General features: G+C 46.1%; 1 protein-coding gene across 6 annotated transcripts in view; it reads right to left on the bottom strand.

The window, feature by feature from the left end:
* PTPN13 (protein tyrosine phosphatase non-receptor type 13) overlaps positions 1-22319 on the bottom strand; it is a 159397-nt gene extending 137078 nt beyond the window's left edge. For 3 of the 6 annotated variants that reach the window (XM_077933803.1, XM_077933805.1, XM_077933807.1), the window contains exon 1: positions 21788-22318. The gene's annotated coding sequence lies outside the window, so the exon portion shown is untranslated. Of the gene's footprint in view, positions 1-21787 lie in introns of all 6 variants that reach the window. The other 3 variants (XM_077933804.1, XM_077933808.1, XM_077933806.1) reach the window with 2 other exon arrangements.
* Between the last annotated feature and the right edge of the window lie 1735 nt (positions 22320-24054).

Here is a 24054-nt window from a genome sequence, read left to right as displayed (position 1 = left end):
AAAGTGCGTCCTATAGGGCGAAAAATACGGTACATGCATGCACGAATGTGCCTCCTACTTCCCTGCGTCCTTAAGGGCACTGTGGAACTGCTGGGTTGTTGTTTGTGTGGCCACATCCAAGTTGATCCAGTGAACCAGGTTTTGCATGCATCATGAAAATTTGCTGAGAAGACAAAATCCTTGCAATGAGGGAACCAATGCATTTCTGCATACAGGTTCCTACACATGACAGAGCACTGTGTGTCAGCTGTTTTTATTCATATGGCACAGCCTCACATCTGGAGCCTTCTGTTTAGGGTCACCAACATCCCTTTGGGGAAGGCTCCAGTGTTTTTAACAGCATCGTGAGAAGCAGAAAAAGAAGTTGGCACCCTCCTTCTGCTATTTCTATAGTTCCACTGAAACGGGGCAGATTTATGGCCTCAATACATCGAAGGAATAGCCGCAACAGGCTACAGCCACCAAGATTCTTAATACATGCCCACTTCCTCAAATTGTTTCAAATATCAATTGAAGTAGTCTTAAATAAAGGTGGTTGAGCGTAACTGTGGCAATGAATCAGGTTGACAACTTTCATTATTTCCCCCTTAACACTGCAGGCTTAAACAAACAATGAAAGCACAGAAAATGTTACAAATGTGCTATATTTCAAAAGCAAACCAGAGGACAGCTCCTGGCTTGTCAGGTTGTTATTTATTCAAGGTTCCACGTTAATTAGCCCCATTCGCCATCTGTATCAAGATGTTGACGATCACGGTTTGTTTATCATTTAATCTTTCTATGCATCAATTATTGCTGCTGTTGTTTAACTAAATACCATACTGTATTCCGTACTGGAGCAAGCCTCCCAGATTCATCCTTCTGGCTAAAGGGGGGTGGGGGTGGGGAAGAGTCCATAATTGCATTAAACCTTTGCTAGAGTATAGAATTAATGGTTGGGAACAGGTTCTACTGCAAAAACAAGGAGTTGCAAATTAGAGCATCTATAATCTTGGCGATAATGAGATAAGTCACGTTCTATTTGCTTAAAGTAATAGCAGCCACCCATTGCAATGCTAGTATCCTTTTTTTCCCCTCAAGCAAAATTACAGTGGTACCTCGGGTTAAGTACTTAATTCGTTCCAGAGGTCCGTACTTAACCTGAAACTGTTCTTAACCTGAAGCACCACTTTAGCTAATGGGGCCTCCTGCTGCCGCCGTGCCACCAGAGCACGATTTCTGTTCTCATCATGAAGCAAAGTTCTTAACCTGAAGCACTATTTCTGGGTTAGCGGAGTCTGTAACCTGAAACATATGTAACCTGAAGCGTATGTAACCCAAGGTACCACTGTACAGAACTGGCAATGGACTTCACTCCTCCAGACTGCAGGTGGTGCATTCCAGTTTTAACGCTCCTCCATATAAAGAACTCCCTGCAGTTAGGAAACTTGCAGAGCAAAGATACGGGTCCTAGCCTAATTTTTTTGGCCTGCTGAGCTGGTTTACTGTTTGCAGGGGTGCATTAAAAAGTATGAGCACCCAGCTGCAGACTGAAGTGGTACAGCCCATTCTGCAATCTCGTCCTGATGCAAGTCTAGACAGGCAATGAGTTCTTCAGCCCACCTCCTCAATGCAAACAACAGCAGAGGGTTTAGTTCTTCTTCTTCTTCTTGTTCTCCTCCTCCTCCTCCTCCTCCTCCTCCTCCTCCTCCTCTGCTGCTCACTTTAGGACACATGCAAAGAGCTCTTTATCCACAGCCCCATAAGCCGTTGCAGAGAGAACTTCAGTATGGTTTGCATTTTGACGAGAAACTACCTAATTTGCAGTACTCGAACCAACACCGAAGCAAATTAAAACAATTATCCTTTGAAATTCACACGTCTCTGAATTTTGCAATGCAGCTCTCCAACCGATGTGTACAAAACTCCATACATTAGGGGAAAGAGTGCATAAAAATGCACAAATTAGTGAGTGACATGCAAAAAAATGCATTATATTGGGGGAGGGGCAAATGGTTATTAAAAAGTTTGGCTTGGTCAAAACTGCAGGCAACAATGTGTGCATTGCAAGAAACATAAAAAATAAAATATTGAGCAATAATTGCAAATTGCTGCAGAAACAAAGAGAACTGAATGTAAGATTGAAAAAAAATGAGAAACCAAAGTTGATAGATGTGTATGCCCCTAGCTTATGGCAGGCTATGGGGCAGAGGAGAAACAAACAGTCATGCAACAGTAAAACTGCTGGCACATTTGCAAAGCTAAGTCTGGTTTCAAACTGGATTGGGGACCACGTGATGAGATTCCTGCATTGCAGGGGGTTGGACTAGATGACCCTGGAGGTACCTTCCAACTCTACAATTCTACGATTCGAACTAAGGGATATAGAAGGACATTCTGCCAGAGCCTCTGTTGCTCAGAGGGAAACTGGCAGCAGAGAAAGTTGGCCTTGGGTCAGGCCTGGCACCTAGACATCATGAGCTGAAACTTGGAGAGGGGCTTGGCTCATAAGGGCCCTGGGAAGGGATTAAAGAGCCCTTTAGCCTGGAAGTGAGCAGAAATGGCATCACAAGCTGTGATGGTAGGAAATTTTGGAAGTGCGGGGGTTGGAATACTAAGTCCCCGAGTTCAGAAATCCTTTACGAGCCAAGCTGAAACCAAGTTACAGCTTGACTCATAAGGCAGGAAAGGAATCGAAAAACAACACCACCAATATCAAAATGCCTTTATACAAATCTATGGTGCAAACACGCTCTGTGTATAATTCTGGTCCCCATCCCTCAAAATGGATACAGTGGTACCTCAGGTTAAGAACTTAATTTGTTCTGGAGGTCCGTTCTTAACCTGAAACTGTTCTTAACCTGAGGTATCACTTTAGCTAATGGGGTCTCCCGCTACTGCCGCACAATTTCTGTTCTCATCCTGAAGCAAAGTTCTTAACCCGAGGTACTATTTCTGGGTTAGCGGAGTCTGTAACCTGAAGCGTCTGTAACCCGAGGTACCACTGTATTGTGGAGCTGGAAATGGTTCAGAAAAGGGCAACCGAGCTCATCAAGCGGGTAGAGTCGCTCCCCTATGAGAAGTTATGGCATTTGAGGATTTTTAATTTAGAATATGCAACTGGGAGTGTGGGGGGGCGGTGATAGAGGTGTATAAAATTATACATGCAGTGGTGGAAGTGGACTGGGAGAAAAAATTATCCTTCTCTCATAATAATCTATTTCCCAGATTCGCTTTAAAAACAACCATATAGCATCTGACTAGTAGTTCGGCCTAATTGCCAACAAAAGTGTGTGACCGTGATGGGGAACATGTAAGGTCTTCAGATGTTGCTGGACCTCAACTCCCATCAGCCCCAACCGGCATGGCCAATGGTGAGGGATGATGGGAGGTGAAGTCTAACAACATCTGGAGGACTACAGGTACTCTGCTCTTGACATATATGTAATGTTGTTTGCGGATGCTAAAGTTTCCTGGTTAGCCTTTCCTGGTTAGCTACTGTAAAGCCTATTTACTGTGTCCAACCACAATTTAAGAAGGATGTTGACAAGCTGGAACGTGTGCAGAGGGGAATGAGCAGACCTTATGAGAAACGGTTGAAGGAGCTGGGTCTGTTTAGCCTGGAAAAGAGGAGATAGGATCTTCAAATATCTCAAGGGCTGTCACATGGAAGATGGAACAAGTTTGTTTTCTCCTGCTCTGGAGGGTAGGACTCAAACCAATGGCTTCAAGTTACAGGAAAGGAGAAGAACTTTCTGACAGTAAGAGCTGTCTGACAGTGGAACGGTCTCCCTCAGGAGGTTGTGGACTCTCCTTCAATGGAAGTTTTTAAGCAGAGGTTGAATGGCCACCTGTCATGGATGCTTTAGCTGAGATTCCTGCATTGCAGGGGGTTGGAATAGATGACCCTTGGGTCCCTCCCAACTCTATAATTCTGTGATTCTGCTTTTAACAATTTGTTGTTGTTTAGTCGTTTAGTGGTGTCCGACTCTTCGTAACCCCATGGACCAGAGCACGCCAGGCACTCCTGTCTTCCACTGCCTCCTGCAGTTTGGTCAAACTCATGCTGGTAGCTTTGAGAACACTGTCCAACCATCTTGTCCTCTGTCATCCCTTTCTCCTTGTGCCATCAATCTTTCCCAACATCAGGATCTTTTCCAGGGAGTCTCATGAGGTGGCCAAAGTGCTTTTAACAATAGGTGCTCTTAATTTGTTACGCAAGTGTTAGCCATTTTACAAATGCACAAGCCTTTCTAGATTAAAGAAGCATGCTCAGATCACACATCCATGATCTCTTCTCCACTGAGAGAGATGAGAGTTAGGTTTCAATACCAACCCCAGAACTGTGGTGCTAGATAAGATTGCATAAATGCACTTCATTGTTCTCTGCACCCAACCCACCCTTTTAACAGAGCTGGGAAAGAGACTTAACAAGGAGAGAAACAGCTGTGTATTCCATTTCCATTTTACAGCATATCATCAGTTCACCTGTAATTGTACACAGGCAGCCTAACCACCCAGGTTGCCTTTCGACACAGGACAGTTTTATACAAAATGCCAGACACGTTCAGACATGCTTTGATTTCTCTCATTCTTTCCCTTTCTCCATGAAGCAGAAATGAACCATCTATACTGTGATTCAGTTTTCGATGACCACGCCGTTAGTGATTCAAGGCCAGGTTCAGGTTATTTCCTGAAACGCATCGTTCCGACTAATAAGTCTTTCCTTGTCTCACCCAAAGCAACACATTTAGTCTTCACCCTTCGCCACTTTTGCTAATTGTTAAGAGCAAGTCGCATGGGGTTGCATCTTCATAAGTGACCACTCCCAATATTCAAAGTTTGGTTTGGCCTTTTATCTGCATTGGCTCCCAGTACGTTTCAGAGCACAATTCAAAGTGTTGGTGCTGACCTTTAAAGCCCTAAACGGCCTCGGTCCAGTATACCTGAAGGAGCGTCTCCACCTCCATAGTTCTACCCGGACACTGAGGTCCAGCGCCGAGGGCCTTCTGGCGGTTCCCTCACTGCAAAAAGTGAGGTTACAGAGAACCAGGCAGAGGGCCTTCTTGGTAGTGGCACCCGCCCTGTGGAACGCCCTTCTATCAGATGTCAAGGAAATAAGCAGCTATCTTATCTTTAAAAGACATCTGAAGGCAGCCCTGTTTAGGGAAGCTTTTAATATTTAATGCTGAATTGTTTTTAACATTCGATTGGGAGCCACCCAGAGTGGCTGGGAAGACTCAGCCAGATGGGCGGGACACAAATAATAAATTATTATTATTATTATTATTATTATTATTATTATTATCATCATCATCTGATTGGACCTGTTCAGGGACAACGTCATTCTGGGGTGGCGAACGAGATACAGTGGTACCTCGGGTTAAGTATTTAATTCGTTCTGGAGGTGTGTTCTTAACCCGAAACTGTTCTTAACCTGAAGCACCACTTTAGCTAATGGGGCCTCCTGTTGCTGCCGCGCCATCAGAGCACGATTTCTGTTCTCATCCTGAAGCAAAATTCTTAATCTGAAGCACTATTTCTGGGTTAGCGGTGTCTGTAACCTGAAGGATATGTAACCTGAAGCGCATGTAACCCAAGGTACCACTGTACTATGGAAATGGCAGCAAAGGCACCCAACAACTATGACAGCTCACACAGAAAATAAGCTGCTAGTCTGATCCCTACGGGGCTGATGTGCCTCTGCTGCAGATGGCTAGAGGGTGGCACTACAGCTTCCAGCCCAACAAGAGTCATGTGACACAAAGAGCCAATAGGATCTTAACTTCCCATACAAAGCTGCCAACTCTGGTCTCAGTCTGAGGTTCCTTGTCCATCTGCTTACCTGTTGGCCAACAGCTTCCAGACCCAGCGGCCATGATCAGTGAGGGAATCAGATGAGGAAGCACATAAACCCCTCCAACCCAGTTGCAATTTCCTTTCAAGGAAATATATGGCTGTCTCCTTTGAAGGAAGTTTTAAAGGCTTACCAGGTTTTCCTTGGCTCTTAAGGAAGGGCTCAGTGGTACAGCATCTGCTTAGCAGGAAGACGGCCCCAGGTTTAATCCCTGACACCTCCAGGTGTGGCTGAGAATGTCCCCTTGTCTGACATCCCGGAGAGCCACTGCCAGCCAGTATAGACCAGGCATGAGAAACTGGATCTGGTCAGGCCAAGTCTGACAGCTGAGCAGAACCACCCACCTGTCAATCACCCGATGCCACAACTGATGATTGTTCAATCTTGAGAAGCCCCTTTCAAACTGCTACCATCTTGTGCCATGATTTGCTGATTGGTGGTGCCAGCAAACCTGCTTTAAGCTTTGCCATCTTTTTACAGGGGCTACACCTGATATCCTAATTGCTTGCAAGCCAAATGAGGAGGGCTGATGGGCTTAATTAGGTTCACAAAGTGAAGTGAAGGTTCCCCATCCTTGGTCTGTGGACAATACCTGGCTAAATAGACCAACAATCTGGAAGCTTCCAGTGTTAATTGAAAAGTTTTATTGCACAGACTACTGCTGGGTTTTTCCATTGGGGTTTATTTACTTTTTATTGTATTAAGTTTATTTAAACTAGTTGTTTTAGCATGATCTGAACTGTATGCTTGTTTTTAATTAAACTGTGTATTTGTTCTTAATATATGCTGCCTTGGGGAAAACTTGAAAGGTAGCTTAGAAATATCTGAATACAAAAAGCCCAATGTCTCTTTCCTACCTCACTCAGGTGACATAGTAATGTCTAATAGGCCACCAGCAGAAGGAACTAGCTGTTTAAGGGGACATGCACAACTACTTTCTTCATCACTAGCACATGAGCACGGATCTCTGCCAATCTCACTTCTATGAACAAAATGCCCATATAAAACATCTTTGTCCAACTTCTCTCCACTACAAAGGAGGAAAGCACACTTCTGAGAAGTTCCAACTTCCTTTATCAGTTGGATGTGTTAATGATATGTGTGTGCTGTTTGTTAACTAACAATTAACTTAAGGAATGCCACTTCATTATTCCTGCTCTCTACTTACACTGCAGTAAAGAAGAACCAATTAGCCTATGTTATGCCAGTTCTCCCACTACCATTATTACATGGTTCTATTTCCTTGATTCTCATCTGCTATTTTTATGAAATTACAGGTAAGGGTTTAGTAAGAGTTACTTTGACATATATGAAGATAGGTCTGGCCATTCAAAGCTGATTTGATGAAAGCACTGTATTCCCAGAGTTAAGACTCAAACATAGTTTCTCAAACTTATGTTTCCAGCTGTCTTTGGACTACCATTCCTGACCACTGGTCCTGCTAGCTAGCGATGATGGAGTTGCAGTCCAAAAACAGCTAGAGGCCCAAGTCTGGGGAAACCCTACTTTAACCATCCAAGCCAGCAGCCACTGTTGAATATGAGCAAATTACTTTTTAATTAAGTACGAGTCACCACCATAAGGAGCTTTTGCCCCATATTATTATTCATTATTCTTATAACATTTATATCTCACCTTTCTTCCGAGGAGGGGTTCACCCTCTCTCAACTTTGTTCTCGCAACGACCTGGTAAGGTAGGCTAGACTGAGAGATGGCAACTTCCCAAGCTCACACTAAGCTATTTTGGTTGTCAAAACGCAGGCTCGAGTATATTCCAGAATTCTGCAATTGTGGTACCAACTGCTGGGCTCAGAATTTCTGCATTCATTTTAATACGGGCAACACATTTTTGATCCTTAAGGCTGCAAATATAACCTTGGAAATGAATGAGCACTACATACAGTGGTACCTCGGGTTAAGTACTTAATTCATTCCGGAGGTCCGTTCTTAACCTGAAACTGTTCTTAACCTGAAGCACCACTTTAGTTAATGGGGCCTCCTGCTGCCGCCGGAGCCCGATTTCTGTTCTTATCCTGAAGCAAAGTTCTTAACCTGAAGCACTATTTCTGGGTTAGCGGAGTGTGTAACCTGAAGCGTATGTAACCTGAGGTATCACTGTAATTCGTTCCGGAGGTCTGTTCTTAACCTGAAACTGTTCTTAACCTGAAGCAGCACTTTAGCTAATGGGGCCTCCTGCTGCTGCCGCGCCGCCGGAGCACGATTTCTGTTCTCATCCTGAAGCAAAGTTCTTAACCCGAGGTACTATTTCTGGGTTAGAGGAGTCTGTAACCTGAAGCGTATGTAACCTGAGGTACCACTGTACTTAGTTTGATAACCCAGGTGGATTGATTCAGCAATGTCTACACAGACTGGCAGTTGCTCTGCAGGATTTCAGATGACTGACGAACAGTGTTAATGGAACATACTTTTAGAGGGAATAAATTTACAAAATGTTAATGGGTTTACATCCACACCCCTTCTCTCTTGAAAGGAGTACCAGAGGGCCATGACAGAAGTCTCTGCAGAAGAGTTTTGAGAATCCCTGCTCCTGATAATACGCTGTTCCAAGGAAGGAAAACCATCAAGCACATTGGAAAACATCAGAGTTGCCTGTGAGACCCTAAATCTATTTGGACCGATACATATAGACAACGTAGGTTCAGGTCAAGAACGTGCATTTTCTGCCTCATTTTACACACACAAATACAATCTGTCAGTAATTCCCAGGGACTCTGCACACATGAACTCACATAGAGAATAATTAACAGAGAAACACAAAAAGGGATACAGTATAAGATTAAGCATACTGTACAGACTTAAAACCACAGAAATCCAAGTACTACTTGCTTACGTATACCACTCAAAAGCACACAATTAGGATCCAAAACCTGATGCAAACTTTCTGAAACAGAGATGCTGTCACACTTTTACTACCTACAACGGATAAAGGACACAGGCCAACCCCGCAAAAGCCAGTTCTAACCATTCCTTAACCAGCTCTGAATATCTTTTCCTAATCAGGGGAAATGTTAATTGCACGTTTTTGGGAACTATCAATCACACCCTGCTTTATTTGCAGACCAACATTAAGCCAGAGTTCCCCTGGTTGGATGTAACAATGAACACTGGTTTAACACAAGCCAGGATCTTTGTACTGAAACCAGCAGGCAATGGGGGAGAAGAGGAAGGGCAAGGGAGGAAAACTCTGCTTTGCTGCTCATTCTTGGCTTCGTAAACCATGGTTTACAAAACCCGCAATAATTGGCCAAACTGGGTCAGTGGCTTATTTATGGCCACTTAGCAAGTACATCACCGGGATGGAATTTTGAATGAGGCCCTCCTAGCTCACACTCTTAGCTACTATATTCAGCGTTGACAGATTTAAATCTTACTGGATCTACTTTGGTTTGTTTAGGCTAGGAACCTGAGGCCTTACCATCTGAGGTTAAGTGCAAAGTAGTGGCTTTGAGAGTCCGAGGCAATTACCTATTGCACTCGAACCATATGAGGTACAGAACTACATTTCAGAACTCCTACAGATGACCTGCTTATAAGTGCTCCTCCCTATTTGTTTAAAAGCCTGGTCCTTTGCGGAAGTGGGTTTCTTGCACAAGGCTTCCCAATCAACTATAATTGTACGGTCTGAATTTGCTGGTATGTGACTGAATCGCATCCAGAAACAGGGAAGTGTCTGGAAATGGCTGTAGTCACCACAGATCAGAAATTCTAACAGCCAAATTTTGTGAAGTGGAGGTGTTTGGGTTTTGCTGAGAAACGCATGTAAATCTACTGGTAACTCTCAATTTACCTTCTGCCCTATTCCCTGCACCACAAGAAACTAGGCAAAGGTAAAGGGACCCCTGACCATTAGGTCCAGTTGTGACCGACTCTGGGTTTGCGGCGCTCATCTCGCTTTATTGGCCGAGGGAGCCGGTGTACAGCTTCCGGGTCATGTGGCCAGCATGACTAAGCCGCTTCTGGCGAACCAGAGCAGCGCATGGAAACGCCGTTTACCTTCCCACCAGAGCAGTACCTATTTATCTACTTGCACTTTGACGTGCTTTCGAACTGCTAGGTTGGCAGGAGCAGGGACTGAGCAATGGGAGCTCACCCCGTTGTGGGGATTCGAACCGCCGACCTTCTGATCGGCAAGTCCTAGGCTCTGTGGTTTAACCCACAGCACCACCCGCGTCCCTTACCACTAGAAACTACTCTTGTGGAAAAAAAACCATTTGATATTGAAGTACCTCCTAATTTCACAGTGACCTCTGGACAGCTGTAACCTTACACAGAGCTGCATGGAAGAGCAGCCCTCTTCAGGTGTTCAACCAAAACAAAGGTGAGGGCAAAAGTATACAGGGCGCTTAATGGGGCGCATACCTACCCCAGCCCCCCATTTCCCATGCATGGCCACTGCTGAACTTCCTGTTCAGCTGAATAGCTTAGAAGCCCCTTCAGACACAAAGGTCAGAAGTGGAAGGAGCAAGGAAAGCACATGGCAGCCCGGCATATGGCAGGGGCTATGCATGTCTTCCTTGGCTGGAGACTGGTCCATTAGGATGGATACGGCACTGCCCCAGCAACCTCAGCCTACCTTTATCCAGCACACACCTGTCTGCCTTCTTACTTACAAGCAGCCCAGGGAAGTGGCCTTAGCTGTCCCCTTTCTCCTCCTTGGTCCCAGTTTTGCACTTGCAGAATTCAGCAGCAAGTAAGATGGGGGACAAATTAGTAGCAAGTAAGATGGATCCACTTACTGTTGGTTTCCCTGCTTTTGATTGTACCAGCTCCAAATGGTACAAGCCACCACTATCTGACTCCTTAATGGGTTCACATGTCCAGGCTGGACACCTGAAGAGGGCTTACTGTCTTACAGCAATAGCTCGCCACAGGTCCCACAGCTCAGCACAGTCAACAAAATACAGTGGTACCTCGGGTTACATACGCTTCAGGTTACATACGCTTCAGGTTACGGACTCTGCTAACCCAGAAATAGTACCTCGGGTTAAGAACTTTGCTTCAGGATGAGAACAGAAATTGTGCTCCAGCAGCACAGCAGCACCGGGAGGCCCCATTAGCTAAAGTGGTGCTTCAGGTTAAGAACAGTTTCAGGTTAAGAACAGACCTCCAGAACGAATTAAGTTCTTAACCCAAGGCACCACTGTATGACTTGGCAGGTGGGCACTTGTTGAATTTCTCCTCAAGGATAGGTTCTATCCAGTTTTGACACACAATCAGGTCAGCTTCATTCATAATCCCTCGTTCTCTTCTGAGGTATTCCAAGTTGTTTTATTTATTTATTTATTTATTTATTTATTTATTTATTTATTTATTTGAAGTATAGCAAATTATTTTCCAAGTGTAAATGTGATCAGCAAGTGAGGGCAAATTTGTATTTTGGAAAAGTGTATATCAGAGTGGGGAAACTTTTTTCAATCTGAGGGCCTCATTCCCTTCTGGCAATCTTCTGAGATGGGGTGGGTGGAACCAGAGGGAGGGAGATGTGGGCAGAGCAATGAATGTAAATTTCACTTTATGCACACTTCTCCAGGTCAAATGAGAGGCATTAAGAGAGGTTAAGGAAACATTAAAAAAGGTAAAGGGACCATTGGCCCAGTCGTGACCGACTCTGGGGTTGCGGCGCTCATCTCGCTTTATTGACTGAGGGAGCCAGCGTACAACTTCCGGGTAATGTGGCCAGCATGACTAAGCCACTTCTGGCGAACCAGAGCAGTGCACGGAAACGCCGTTTACCTTCCTGCTGAAGCGGTACCTATTTATCTACTTGCACTCTGACATGCTTTTGAACTGCTAGGTTGGCAGGAGCAGTGACCGAGCAATGGGAGCTCACCCCATCGCGGGGATTTGAACCGCCAACCTTCTGATCAGCAAGTCCTAGGCTCTGTGGTTTAACCCAGTGTTTCCCAACCTTTTTTGGGCAAAGGCACACTTGTTTCATGAAAAAATTCTCGAGGCACACCATCATTACAGCCCCGTGATGTCAGCGCGCAGCGTCACGCCGGGAGGGACGCACGAAAGTGTAAGTTTCAATTTTTTCCCCTCCCCCTTGCCTTCCTTCTGTGCCAACCGCCAAAAAGCCAAGAAAAAAGCCAAGACTTTAGGGCAGCAGGTCGACACGGAAGAAGCTCCTACCTAAGGACAGGTGCGACGGCCGTGTCCTCTTCTGCCACACTTGGCAGCCCTGCCTCACGGTCGTGACTCCCACCCTGATTTCTCCCCGGTCGAGCGGCACAGGCAGCCCAATGTGTCCAGCCCAGACACAAGCCCCGCTTCCCCACTCTAGATCCTGAATGCGACCAAGTGCTCTGGACTCCCAAGCAGGGTGGGAAAGAGGACTCGCATCTGGTAGCCTCCAGGCTCCTCGCCTGCTCGAGGGATGGCATTGCAGGCAAGCTGCCGGCTGTCGCCATCGCCGCCCCCTCATGCGAGTGGACCTGCCCGGAGTGGTGGGCCGGGGGAGGCTCGCTCTCTGTGGGGATGTGGCCCGCACGCGCGGCCCCGCTTCCTCCTGCCCAGGGCTGAGCTCCTTACCCGCGATCTCGGTCTCGGATCCCACTTATTCTGAAGCTCGCGCCACTAGCCGGGGCTCTCACACCGTGCCAGGGCGAGGCGGCGCGGCCCACTGACGTCATCGCGGCTCGCTGCCGCCCTCGACTTCCCTGTTCCCTCCCCTCCCTCGGGTCGCCGTGGTTACCGAGGACTGCAAGCTGCTCGGGCGAGCGTGGGGCATTAAGTGGGAGAAGGAAAATTAAAATTAAAACTCGCCTGAAGGCTGCCTCTCCGGATATCTTTCGAATTTTTTAATTTTTCCCGCGGCACACCAGGCAACGTCTCGCGGCACACTAGTGTGCCGCGGAACACCGGTTGGGAAACACTGGTTTAACCCACAGCGCCACCCGCGTCCCTAAGGAAACATTGCAACCAGTAAAAAACATTTAAGGGCGGTGCAAAGCCATACTGAGAGGGGTTGTGGCCTGGGGAGAGCCAGCTAGAGAAGCTTGTGGGGGCACATTTGGAACCCCCACCTGAGGCCTAAGGTTCCTCACCCCTGGTGTACATCACATACACCTGCATCAGGGTCCGGGCCATGGGCAGTGGTCCAGAGTGCCAGGAGTCAGGAACCGGGAGCCAAGAGAGAAAGTGGGATATGAGGCCAACCAGGAGGTAAGGTCAGAGAATGAGCTGAGCTAAGAGTCAAAACCAAGAGGAAGACTCACAAACATTTAAGTTGTGTGCATTCAGCTTTACATTGTTGGCAAAAATTAAAATTAAAATAAGGTGGAAGGCATCCAGGAAAGAGAACTTTGGCAATCCCATCCGCCATTGAACTTCATGTGCTTAGACCATATGCTTTAGGTGCAATCCCTGGAAATTTGCCCCCACGTAAATTATGGGCTTACTGTATGCTAGCACTTCAGTAGACCTTGCTTTGCCAAGCAATGTTCATCTAAAAAATTAAGTCCTTTCCCCCTCCCCATTCCTACCCATGAAGAGCCAATGGCCGGGCCGGACAGGTGGAACTAGGTCAGATCAGGAGGAATTTCTCCCAGAGAAGCTACAGGTACAAAGTTCAACACATCGGGAAGTGATGAGCAGTTCCTGACAAGATTGACACCTAACAAGAAGTCAAGACTGGCTGCGGCTCCATATTATTCAGTGACACACCTGAATTTGCGACTATATAATGTGTAAAAAAATACTTTCAGAAGTCACCTTCCAGCAGGGAAACAAGTCATGTCAGTTTCGATTTATATTTCTCGCACAGAGCTGAGACCAAGAAACGCCTTGCTTCAACTTCTACCTTAAGGCTTTATATCTTAAGGCAGATCTACCATATTTGTAAATAGCTGGAGACTCTACAATCTGATATGGAGAAAAATGCCTTGCAGAATAAAATTCACTCTGAATAAAGAAACACATTTTGCTTGCAAGAAATATCGCTTGGGTTGCTCAATACCATACAAGAAACTGATAAGGCAGTTGCAAGGTTTCTTTTATCATTTCCCCACCTCAAATGAGGCACAACTGTTTGGGAACACACAATGGGAATTTAATAAACTGATTTTCATTAAAAATCAAAAGGGAGGGCCAGTTCCCGCATAACATTTGGTTCCATGGCACAAACAGGTGGAAAATGTTGCGCTTGAACTGGTCATCCCTAAGGACTGTTTCAGCATGCTCGTGTCAGAAGCATTCCTGAAAAATCGAAATGGAAGGGCAGCTCCAATTAAACATTTTCTGTTTATATCTCCATTCAGGACTTGCTTCAAAGCATCCCATGGAGCCAATATTATTTCGGAAGCTGCCTGGAGTTAGTAAACTGCCATTTCCGCCTTTCATAATTCTTGTTCCTTGTAATTATTTTTTTTAATCAGGTTTCAAGTCCTCATGATAGTGAAGGTCACCTTCAAATGTTAAGTAATGTCTAAAAAAAGTTTATATATAAAGGCTAAAGTGTTGATTAATAAGCATATTTGTGACCCTTTGTAGTCAGTTACTTCTGCCTCTACAAATCCTATACAGTGGTACCTCGGGTTAAATACTTAATTCGTTCCGGAGGTCCATTCTTAACCTGAAACTGTTCTTAACCTGAAGCACCACTTTAGCTAATGGGCCTCCCGCTGCCGCCGCGCCGTCGGAGCACAATTTCTGTTCTCATCCTGAAGCAAAGTTCTTAACCTGAAGCACTATTTCTGGGTTAGCAGAGTCTGTACAGTGGTACCTCGGGTTACATACGCTTCAGGTTACAGACTCCACTGACCCAGAAATAGTACCTCAGGTTAAGAACTTTGCTTCAGGATGAGAACAGAAATTGTGCTCTGGCGGCGTGGCAGCAGCAGAAGGCCCCATTAGCTAAAGTAATGCTTCAGGTTAAGAACAGTTTCAGGTTAAGAACGGACCTCCGGAACGAATTAAGTACTTAACCCGAGGTACCACTGTACTTGCCAGTAAGTTCAGCTGAACTCAAGTGGGACTTATTTCAAAGTAAACATGCATGGGGGTCATAACTCCAACCCAGACTCCTCCATGCTTTCCTACTGGGAATGGCTTCACCCATTATGAAAAAAAACCACACATCATGTTTACCACAGCTGTATCAGCACCTAATATGTCTAAATTACAGAAACATAGATTTGTAGAGCTGGAAGGGCTCTAGTCCAACCCCCTACAATACAGGTATTTTTCACCCAACATGGGACTCAAATCCACGACCTTTAGATTAAGAGTCTCATGCTCTACTGACTGACCTCAGGGCATGTGTTGGGAAGCCTGGATTGCCCACATTTTTTTCCAGCTACTACACCTTTAGAGGAAAGTATCTTCCATTCATGCTTTTACTTGTTTACAGAAACAAACCCTGATAAAACATGAGCAAAGAACACTAAACTAGTCTTACGACGCCTTGAAGATCAACAGATTTACTGTAGCACAAGCTTTCATGAACACTTCATCACATTCAGAAGTCACTATCTTCATACGGCAAATATAAAAAATGGGCATATAGATGGGGAACATAATATAAACAGGAGACAAACTGACCATGAAAGGCAATAGGTATGTATTCTGTGACAATTCTATGCAAAGCTCAAAAGTAAACCAGATATACACAGCTTTATTAGCAGCAGATAACATAATCATCCTAGGTCTAACACCTGGAGTGAGAGGAAAAACACCATTGTCTCAATTCAGGCCTAAGCAAATAATATCAAGCTCCCTGATAAGTTCTCATTGACAATTTCATGGTGGAGCCTCCTTTTGAAGTTCCTTTGTTGAAGGATCCTGGGAAACAAAAATATTTTCCTATTGGTTTCTGAATGCTGCCAATTGCTGTGTTAGATCTGTGTCCATTTATTCCTTTGCACAGAGATTGATCTGTTTGCCCTCCATCGGTAGGACAGAAGGGCATTGCTGGCAGGTGATAGCACGCATCAGCCTGGATAGCTCAGTTGGTTAGAGCGTAGTGCTGATAATGCCAAGGTTGCTAGTTCGATTCCTGTAGGGTTGGACTAGACGATCCTCAGGCTCCCTTCCAACACTATGATACTATTCTGGAAGACGAAGATGAACAGGTGAAGCAGCTCCTGACATGGCTGATGGTGTTGCAATAAGAAGATACAGGGACAAAGCTGACCACTGGGTTTGCTGCAGGGTCTGGTCCTGTGCTCATGTAGCCTGTTACTGCTAGCAGCTATTTTCAGCAGCATAGGCAAACTCGGCCCTCCAGATGTTTTGAGACTACAATTCCCATCATCCCTGACCTGTTAGCTAGGGATGATGGGAGTTGTAGTCCCAAAACAGCTAGAGGGCCAAGTTTGCTTATGCCTGAGTTAAGGGGATATTTGTAAGACAGGAGGCCTGATGGACTCTTAAGTCATGAAAGCTTATACCATAATAAACTGTTAGCCACAAAACCATCCTGGAAACTGTTGCCATAAGGAGAGTTTCTCTCTCATCTGGGGCCACCACAGCACATCTTACAAAAAACAACAACCACACCCCTCTTCTGGAGCCAAACTACATGTTACACTTCGGAAGAAGTCAAACCATTGATCCATGTACAGCTAGGTGGTATCTGAAGAAGTGTGCATGCACATGAAAGCTCATACCAATAACAAACTTAGTTGGTCTCTAAGGTGCTACTGGAAGGATTTTTTAAAATTTTGTTTTGACACTGGTCCATGTAGTTCAGTATCATCAACCCTGGCTGACAGCTGCTCACCAGAGTTTCAGGCAGGAATATCTCCTAGCCCCACCTGGAGATTGAACCTGAGGACCGTCTGCAGGCAAGGCAGATGTTCTGTCACTGAGCTATTGTGCACCCCCAACCATGGGCATAGCCAGGATTTTTGTTAGAGGGAAGGAAGGACCTTTGTTGCGGGGGCAGAACTGTCGTGATTGGTCAGTTAGTTAAGTATAGTGGTACTCAGGTTAAGAACTTAATTTGTTCTGGAGGTCTGTTCTTAACCTGAAACTGTTCTTAACCTGAAGCACCACTTTAGCTAATGGGGCCTCCCGCTGCCACTGCGCCGTCTCTGTGCAATTTCTGTTCTCATCCTAAAGCAAAGTTCTTAACCCGAGGTACTATTTCTGGGGTAGTGGAGTCTGTAACCTGAAGCGTATGTAACCCGAGGCACCACTGTATTTCTATTGTTTCACTTGATGTAGGGGGGCGACTGCCCCTCCCTGCCTACGCTCATGTCCTTAACCACTTAATAAGTAGTATGCAACTGCAACTTGTGCTTTTTATTATATGGGCCAGGGGGTGGGGAGTGGAACACGACGGTATTATTATCCTGACCACAGTGCAGAAGGGTTTAATCCACTCTATCCTGAGACGCGGTGGAAATTCGTCCCTGCTCAGCCAATGGGAACTTTTTTCCTAAGCTGCAAAATGGAGCTGAACCCCCTGTTTCCATCCCAGTTGCAGCTGGAAAGGGATGCACTGCTGTGATCAAGGTAATAACCCCCTGGCGCCTTTATTTATTTGTTTATTTGCATTTATATCCTGCCCTTTCTCCTAAATGAGCCGAGGGCAAGAAACACATCTGCAATAAAAAAATATTTAAAACATTTCAAAACTTTAACAAATTCAGGAAAAAACAGAAGGCATGTGCATTGAACATACAGTGGTACCTTGGGTTACATACGCTTCAGGTTACAGGCTCTGCTAACCCAAAAATAGTGCTTCAGGTTAAGAACTTTGCTTCAGGATGAGAACAGAAATCGTGCTCCGGTGGCGCGGCAGCAGCAGGAGGCCCCATTAGCTAAAGTGGTGCTTCAGGTTAAGAACAGTTTCAGGTTAAGAATGGACCTCCGGAAGAAATTAAGTACGTAACCCGAGGTACCACTGTACTGTATACTTTGGTTCTCAGAACAGAAACTGGAAAACTGAGCAAAGTCATGCAAAAAGTAAGTTGTGCACAGTGTGTCCTGAGTTCTAGAATTCCTCCTGAACATGGAACTGAGGGGAGTCCGTAAACACTGGATGCAAAATATCAGTATAAAGAAAGGATGGGCCCTCTGTGTGTTGATGGACTACAACTCCCATCAGTAGTAGTCAGGAATGATGGAAACTGTAACCTAGCAACATCTGGAGGACCACAGATTCCTTGTTCCCAAAGTAAAGATTGGAACTCTGCATTCATCTAATAGCAGAAATTAGATGATTATTAACAGCCAAGTGTTGTGACTTATTTGCAACTGTCTAACCTATGTTTTCACTATGGTAATGATTATGGATCAACATTCCACAGCATTTTGTTTCTCCTGCCCTCTTGTTTGATGTGCAAACTGCTGGGTGAAAAAGGAAAACAACCACCACTTTGGCAACATGCAAGCAGTATATTTGTGGTTAAATGACAGCCGGTCTTGAGCAAGGTACGATCAAGCATGTGAAAGGAGCAAAGTGCTGTAAACAAGGTATGTCCAAAAAAAGATGGTTGACCTGCACTTTCTAGGCCCGAGTCTGAGGCGTTCTCCCCTTAGCCTTGCTGCTTTCCCAGGTCAAGCACACGCTTTAGCTTTCAACAGGAGCAAACATCAATCCAGAGAAAACCCGAATTTTCTCCGATTGAGTGCTAAAGAATGCTCCCACAGCAGGACAATAAGAAGTGTGGCTAAGCACTTAGCATTCCTTGCCTGCTCATTTTTCCAGTTCAAACTGAGTGATCCTCAACCCTCTGGTTTCTGTTCTGTTGGGGCTGAAAACTCTGAACCGAATGGGAAGACAAATACAATTCCACTCACCCATCAACATCACTTAAGTAAACAAAACGCTAGGATGAGGACAGAAATATTTATATTTCCAATGTTTGTGCTACTGGGCTGAAGGTACAGATGAGGCACATTAAGCAAAGTGAAATTGCACACTGTGGTGGCAAACGCATAGCTCCACCTTTTCTGAGATAAGGGCCCCATCTGCACTAGACATTTAAAGCACTACCATACCACTTTAAATAGTCATGGCGGATAATTATGGGAACTGTGGTTTCTTAACGGTGCTGAGAGTTGTCAGGATTGAACCTGGGACCCTCTCATGCAAAGCAGATACTCTGAACTATGGTCTCCTCCTGTCCCCAATTACACCCAAGGGAAATTCAGGGATATTTTGTAATGCCAATTTGAAGGGGGGTGGAGAGGGGTGGCACTTGCAGGCGGAGAAGCCTTTGGGCTGAGTCCCCATTATACCCAGACCCACTTAAAAATAAATCAATTAAACACTGGCCCCAAAGCAAAAGCGTATATGGGCAAGAAGCCTCAGAATCCAAGGAGCTGGATGGAGAGAGGCTGCCATAAGCGAGCTGGCCACCAATTTCACCAATGGTGCCCATATTCTATGCATAATTAAAAGTAGATCTGGCAGATCCACGCCATACATTCAAAGCACATGACTTACCCCAGAGGTTGCTGGGAACTGTCGTTTGCTAAGGATGCTGGGGATTTTAAATTCAGAAGATCCATAATTGATAAGACCTATTTGGCCGTGCAAGATTTTGGCCTCACGCAGGGCGCCATATTACGAAAGATTACCAAAGACCACCCCTGTTATAACTTTGAAGGGGGGAAACTAAGCTGCCAAGATTCTCTGGGGAAAGTGTAAAAGGTAAAGGTAAAGGGACCCCATATCATTTGGTCCAGTCGTGACCAACTCTGGGGTTGCGGCGCTCATCTCGCTTTATTGGCCGAGGGAGCCGGATTACAGCTTCCAGGCCATGTGGCCAGAATGACTAAGCCGCTTCTGGCGAATCAGAGCAGCACACGGAAACACCATTTACCTTCCTGCCGGAGCAGTACCTATTTATCTACTTGTACTTTGACGTGCTTTCAAACTGCTAGGTTGGCAGGAGCAGGGACTGAGCAACGGGAGCTCACCCTGTTGAGGGGATTGAAACCGCCGACCTTCTGATTGGCAAGTCCTAGGCTCTGTGGTTTAACCCACAGCACCACCCGCGTCCCTGGGGAAAGTGAGTGGGCTGTAAATGGGATGGTGTGGATCTGGCCCTTGCAGATCTGAAGCCTACCAAGGAACGACAGACAATACACCACATTTTCTTGTCAATCAGTCCTGTGGGACTAAAAATACTGTAGTTACTCGGTTAAGTATGCCCCAAATTTATCCAGATGCAAACAGTCAAAACACCAGCAGAAAACCCTACCCCCAGCCCACCCGCTTTCTCTCTTTCCAACAAACCCAGCCAAGCTGGAATCACAATCAATGCCATATCTCAAGAACAGGAGAAATGCGGCCAATTCGTGCCATGAACAAGATGTTTTAGATACACCAGTTGTCAACAGCCACCTGTGGCCCCACAGTTTTGGATGCCATGCCTTTAGTTCGGGATCCACCCAACATACAAAACCGGTTTCAATTCCCAACCAAAATCAGACTGCTCCAGAGCAACTCCTGGCGGTTCTCTATGAAGTAAGTCCTGCCTTTGTTGTTTCTAAAACATGCAATTTAGGGAGAATGACACACTCGCCAATATGAGAGGAGAGATTACGCTGTGGTTTTGCGGAGGTGTTGATTACAGGTAGATAAATATCAAAAATGAAACCCGTATTATTTCTCAGCACTCCCCAGCAGATTTCTCCCCCGATTTCCAACTTTTCTCCCACAAATCTCCTCCTCCTCCTCCTCCTCCTCTCTCCCAATCTCAGCTGAATGTCAACAGGATTATTACCCCAGAGTAAGAGCTTTGAAGGCGAGCATGCCAAGGTCCTCAGAAGGAAACTTCACAGAAGTGACTGGGGATCATTCTCTCAGGAAAAAAAATGGAACAGGGCACTAGCATCTTAACTTTCCCAGCTCAAGTTTTATTCCAAATGTCTTCTCCATCTGCTAGTTTGTGAACCTCAAAATTTCTGCTCTGTGCTGAGGTTTTGGGACAGGAAATAGTGGGAAACTTTAACAGCAGCAGCAAAACAGCTTGCATCAATATTCTCTTTCCTCCCCTACATTCTTCTGATGAGACACAAATTTTCCACAATTATTTGAAAGGGAGAGAGACTGGCAGGCAGGCAGGCCTGCTGAGTGAAAAAAGACACACAGACATACAGAGAAGGGAAAGAAAATGTGCCCTGTGCAATTTATCCTTTCCCTTCCAACAAATCCATCTCTACCAAAGTCCCACATCTGTCTGACACACACACTCACAAATGCTCATCCCAACACCAAGCAAAGACATTTGTCTCCATCCTGACCTCCCAGTCCAATTATATATGTTCCACGTGGGGGGTGATCCATGTAGAAAACAGATTCTTTACGACTCCAAAACCACACCACTTTGATGGCTTTTCCCTTTGGTGGTTTACAAACGTGGAAGAAGTTTGATCCTTCCAACACACACTTTCACTGCAGCTGATGCCTCCACACCATCACAATTTCCCAGCGCCTCTTTTAAAAAGTACAGAAAGCAAACAACAAAAAAGGTCTGCTTTAGGAATTTCTTCCAGGGGTGGGGAAACCTTCGGCATGCTGGACGCTGCTGAACTAAAAGTGCCATCAACCCTGGCCTGCGCGGCCAATAGTTAAGGCTGATGGGACTTGTAGTCCAATATCCGTGCCCCTGCTGCGCCCTATCATCCACAGCAACCCCATAACAAGGCTTCCCTTCCCCCTCCTGCACACACCACGGGGAGGGGAGGTGGGGTCCGACGCATACCACCCTTCAGACGTTCACTTGCCCCAATCAGCACGCGAGCACGCAGCCCAACTCCGCATCATGGTCTCAGTAGTCCTTATCAGAGATACCCAAGTGCGCACACACGAACTGAAGACTCGGGAGTACTTGTGGGGAGGGGTATTTTGGGGCTGGGGACAGACCCACCCCGCATTATAGCGCTCTTGAAAGAGAATTGTTGGCTCCGAAAGGGCAGGACGCCGACGACGCCTCCCACCCGTCCAAGGCAACATACACCGACTTCACTTACCAGCCGCGTTGAGTTAAAAAACAACACCGCAACACCTCGATCCTGGAGCGCTGGGCACGGGATGGGGAGCCCTCTCTCCTCCCCGACGATGGCGCTAACTGGAACCTGCAAAGGAGCCCGGAGAGGGGGAGCCGATGGATCGGGGCTTCGGCGTCGGCAGCATCTCCTCCCTGGGTAGCTATTTTGACCGGCCCGAGCCCCCCATCTCTCTCCCCTCAACCCCCTTCCGGCTTGTTGGTTTGGCGAAAGAGGACGCAGCCCAGGGCGCAAAGTTTCCCTGCAAGTTAGCGGCGGTTTCCAGAGCCCGAGCGGGGAAGGCAAGGCGATGCGGGCTTGGGATCTTTCTTCGGCGCCTGCCTGCGCCCTCCTCCTCCTCCCGACACCAGCCGAAGCGGCTGCTCCCGGAGTGCGTGCGCGCTTGTTGTGTCGGTGTGCCTGCGCGCGCGTCCCTAACGCTGCCTCTCCAGGGCTGTAACCATTGTAGCCAGCCGCGAAGCAGCCTCCCCCGCGCGCCCGCCCGCCTCTCAGCCACTCACGCCCCTCGGGGAAGCTGCTGACACAAGCTCGATGGGATCCCGTCTCCCGCTCGCTCGCTCTCTCCCTCCTGTCCCGCCCCGTTCTGGGGCCCTGGCAGGTCTAGCCGCTCTCTGGTTACTAAGCCAACCTCCAGGCCTGCTTACTGTTGTTGCTGCTCCGCCGCCGACGCCAAGAGCAACGTGGTTTCTTCCCTCTCCTTTAACTTTTTCAAAACGCTCCAGGAAAGCCGCCCATCTTTCCAAGATGATAAAGCTAGGTTTTTTTTTTATTTATTTTCCTATACTTCGCACTCGCTCCTGCACATTATTTTATCTTCCATTCTTTGCAATGGCTTGTGCACAAAATAAGATTTCACGTCGTTTAATATAATATCTAATATATTATATTTAATATAATACGATACTTTCCCCTGTGCTTTGCATTGGCTCCTGCATATAATAATAATAAGTATAATACTTTCTTTTCTATTCTTTGCCTTGGCTCCTAAATACAATAATTATAATATGGGTTTTTTCCTCTGCTTTGTCTTGGCTCCTACTACTTTATTACCACTACTAATACTGTAAAAATATGCAGGAGCCAATGCAAAGAACAAAAAGGAATAACTTATTGTTCTTGTTGTTGTTTTTACACGCTATCCTTCACATTGGCTCCTATATGTTATTTATTATTATTGCTAAATATTATTGTTCAAAAAACAAAACAAAAAACAGTCCGAACCAAAGAACCTCTGGATATTGGCTAAGAAGCCTCACTGAATTCAGTGGGATTTACTTTGGCAATAACCTTGTTGGTTGCACACAGTATATGAAGACACCAGCGATGTGGAGCAGCGACTGCCACTTTTTTCATAGCTGGGACTGATGTCATCCTCTGGTTGCCGCTTGCGACTGTTATTATTATTATTATTATTAATTACATTTCTACACCACCCTTCATCTGAGGATCACTGGGTGGTTTACAATATAAATCTGCATGCCAAAGAAATAACTTTTTCTCAAAGGAACTCACCAAAGTAAACACAACCAAAGGGAGGTTACACTTTCCCCCTCCATTCCTCCTCCCCCATCACTTCCAGACTGTCCTCACTTTGCAGGTTCTTAAAAGAAGAGAGCATCTGTTGCACACAATGTTCCTCACAGACAGTTTGGGAACCACAGGTGTAGATTGTTGGGGGGAGGGGAATTATTACAAGATAAAGGTAAAGGGACCCCTGACCATTAGGTCCAGTTGTGACCGACTCTGGGGTTGCGGCGCTCATCTCGCTTTATTGGCCGAGGGAGCCGGCGTACAGCTTCCGGGTCATGTGGCCAGCATGACTAAGCCGCTTCTGGCGAACCAGAGCAGCGCACGGAAACGCCGTTTACCTTCCCGCCGGAGCAGTACCTATTTATCTACTTGCACTTTGATGTGCTTTTGAACTGCTATGTTGGCAGGAGCAGGGACCGAGCAGCAGGAGCTCACCCCGTTGCGGGGGTTCAAACTGCCAACCTTCTGATCAGCAAGCCCTAGGCTCTGTGGTTTAGCCCACAGCGCCACCTGCGTCCCTTTATTACAAGATACCACCTTACAATAACTAACTATAGCTTTGCAATAACTGAAGTATGTGTGTGTGTGCCTAATTTTCTATTGCTTGCATTCCCCTTCCAGTGTTGAATTTTGGGGTGTTGGAGCAGGGAGCCTAGCGCTTTTACTTTGCAGTGCACAATTCACATGGATGGTGCTGTTAT

This window comes from Podarcis muralis, chromosome 9 (assembly GCF_964188315.1).
Source record: "Podarcis muralis chromosome 9, rPodMur119.hap1.1, whole genome shotgun sequence".
Lineage (NCBI taxonomy): Eukaryota > Metazoa > Chordata > Lepidosauria > Squamata > Lacertidae > Podarcis > Podarcis muralis.
This window is presented reverse-complemented; position numbering and strand designations above follow the sequence as displayed.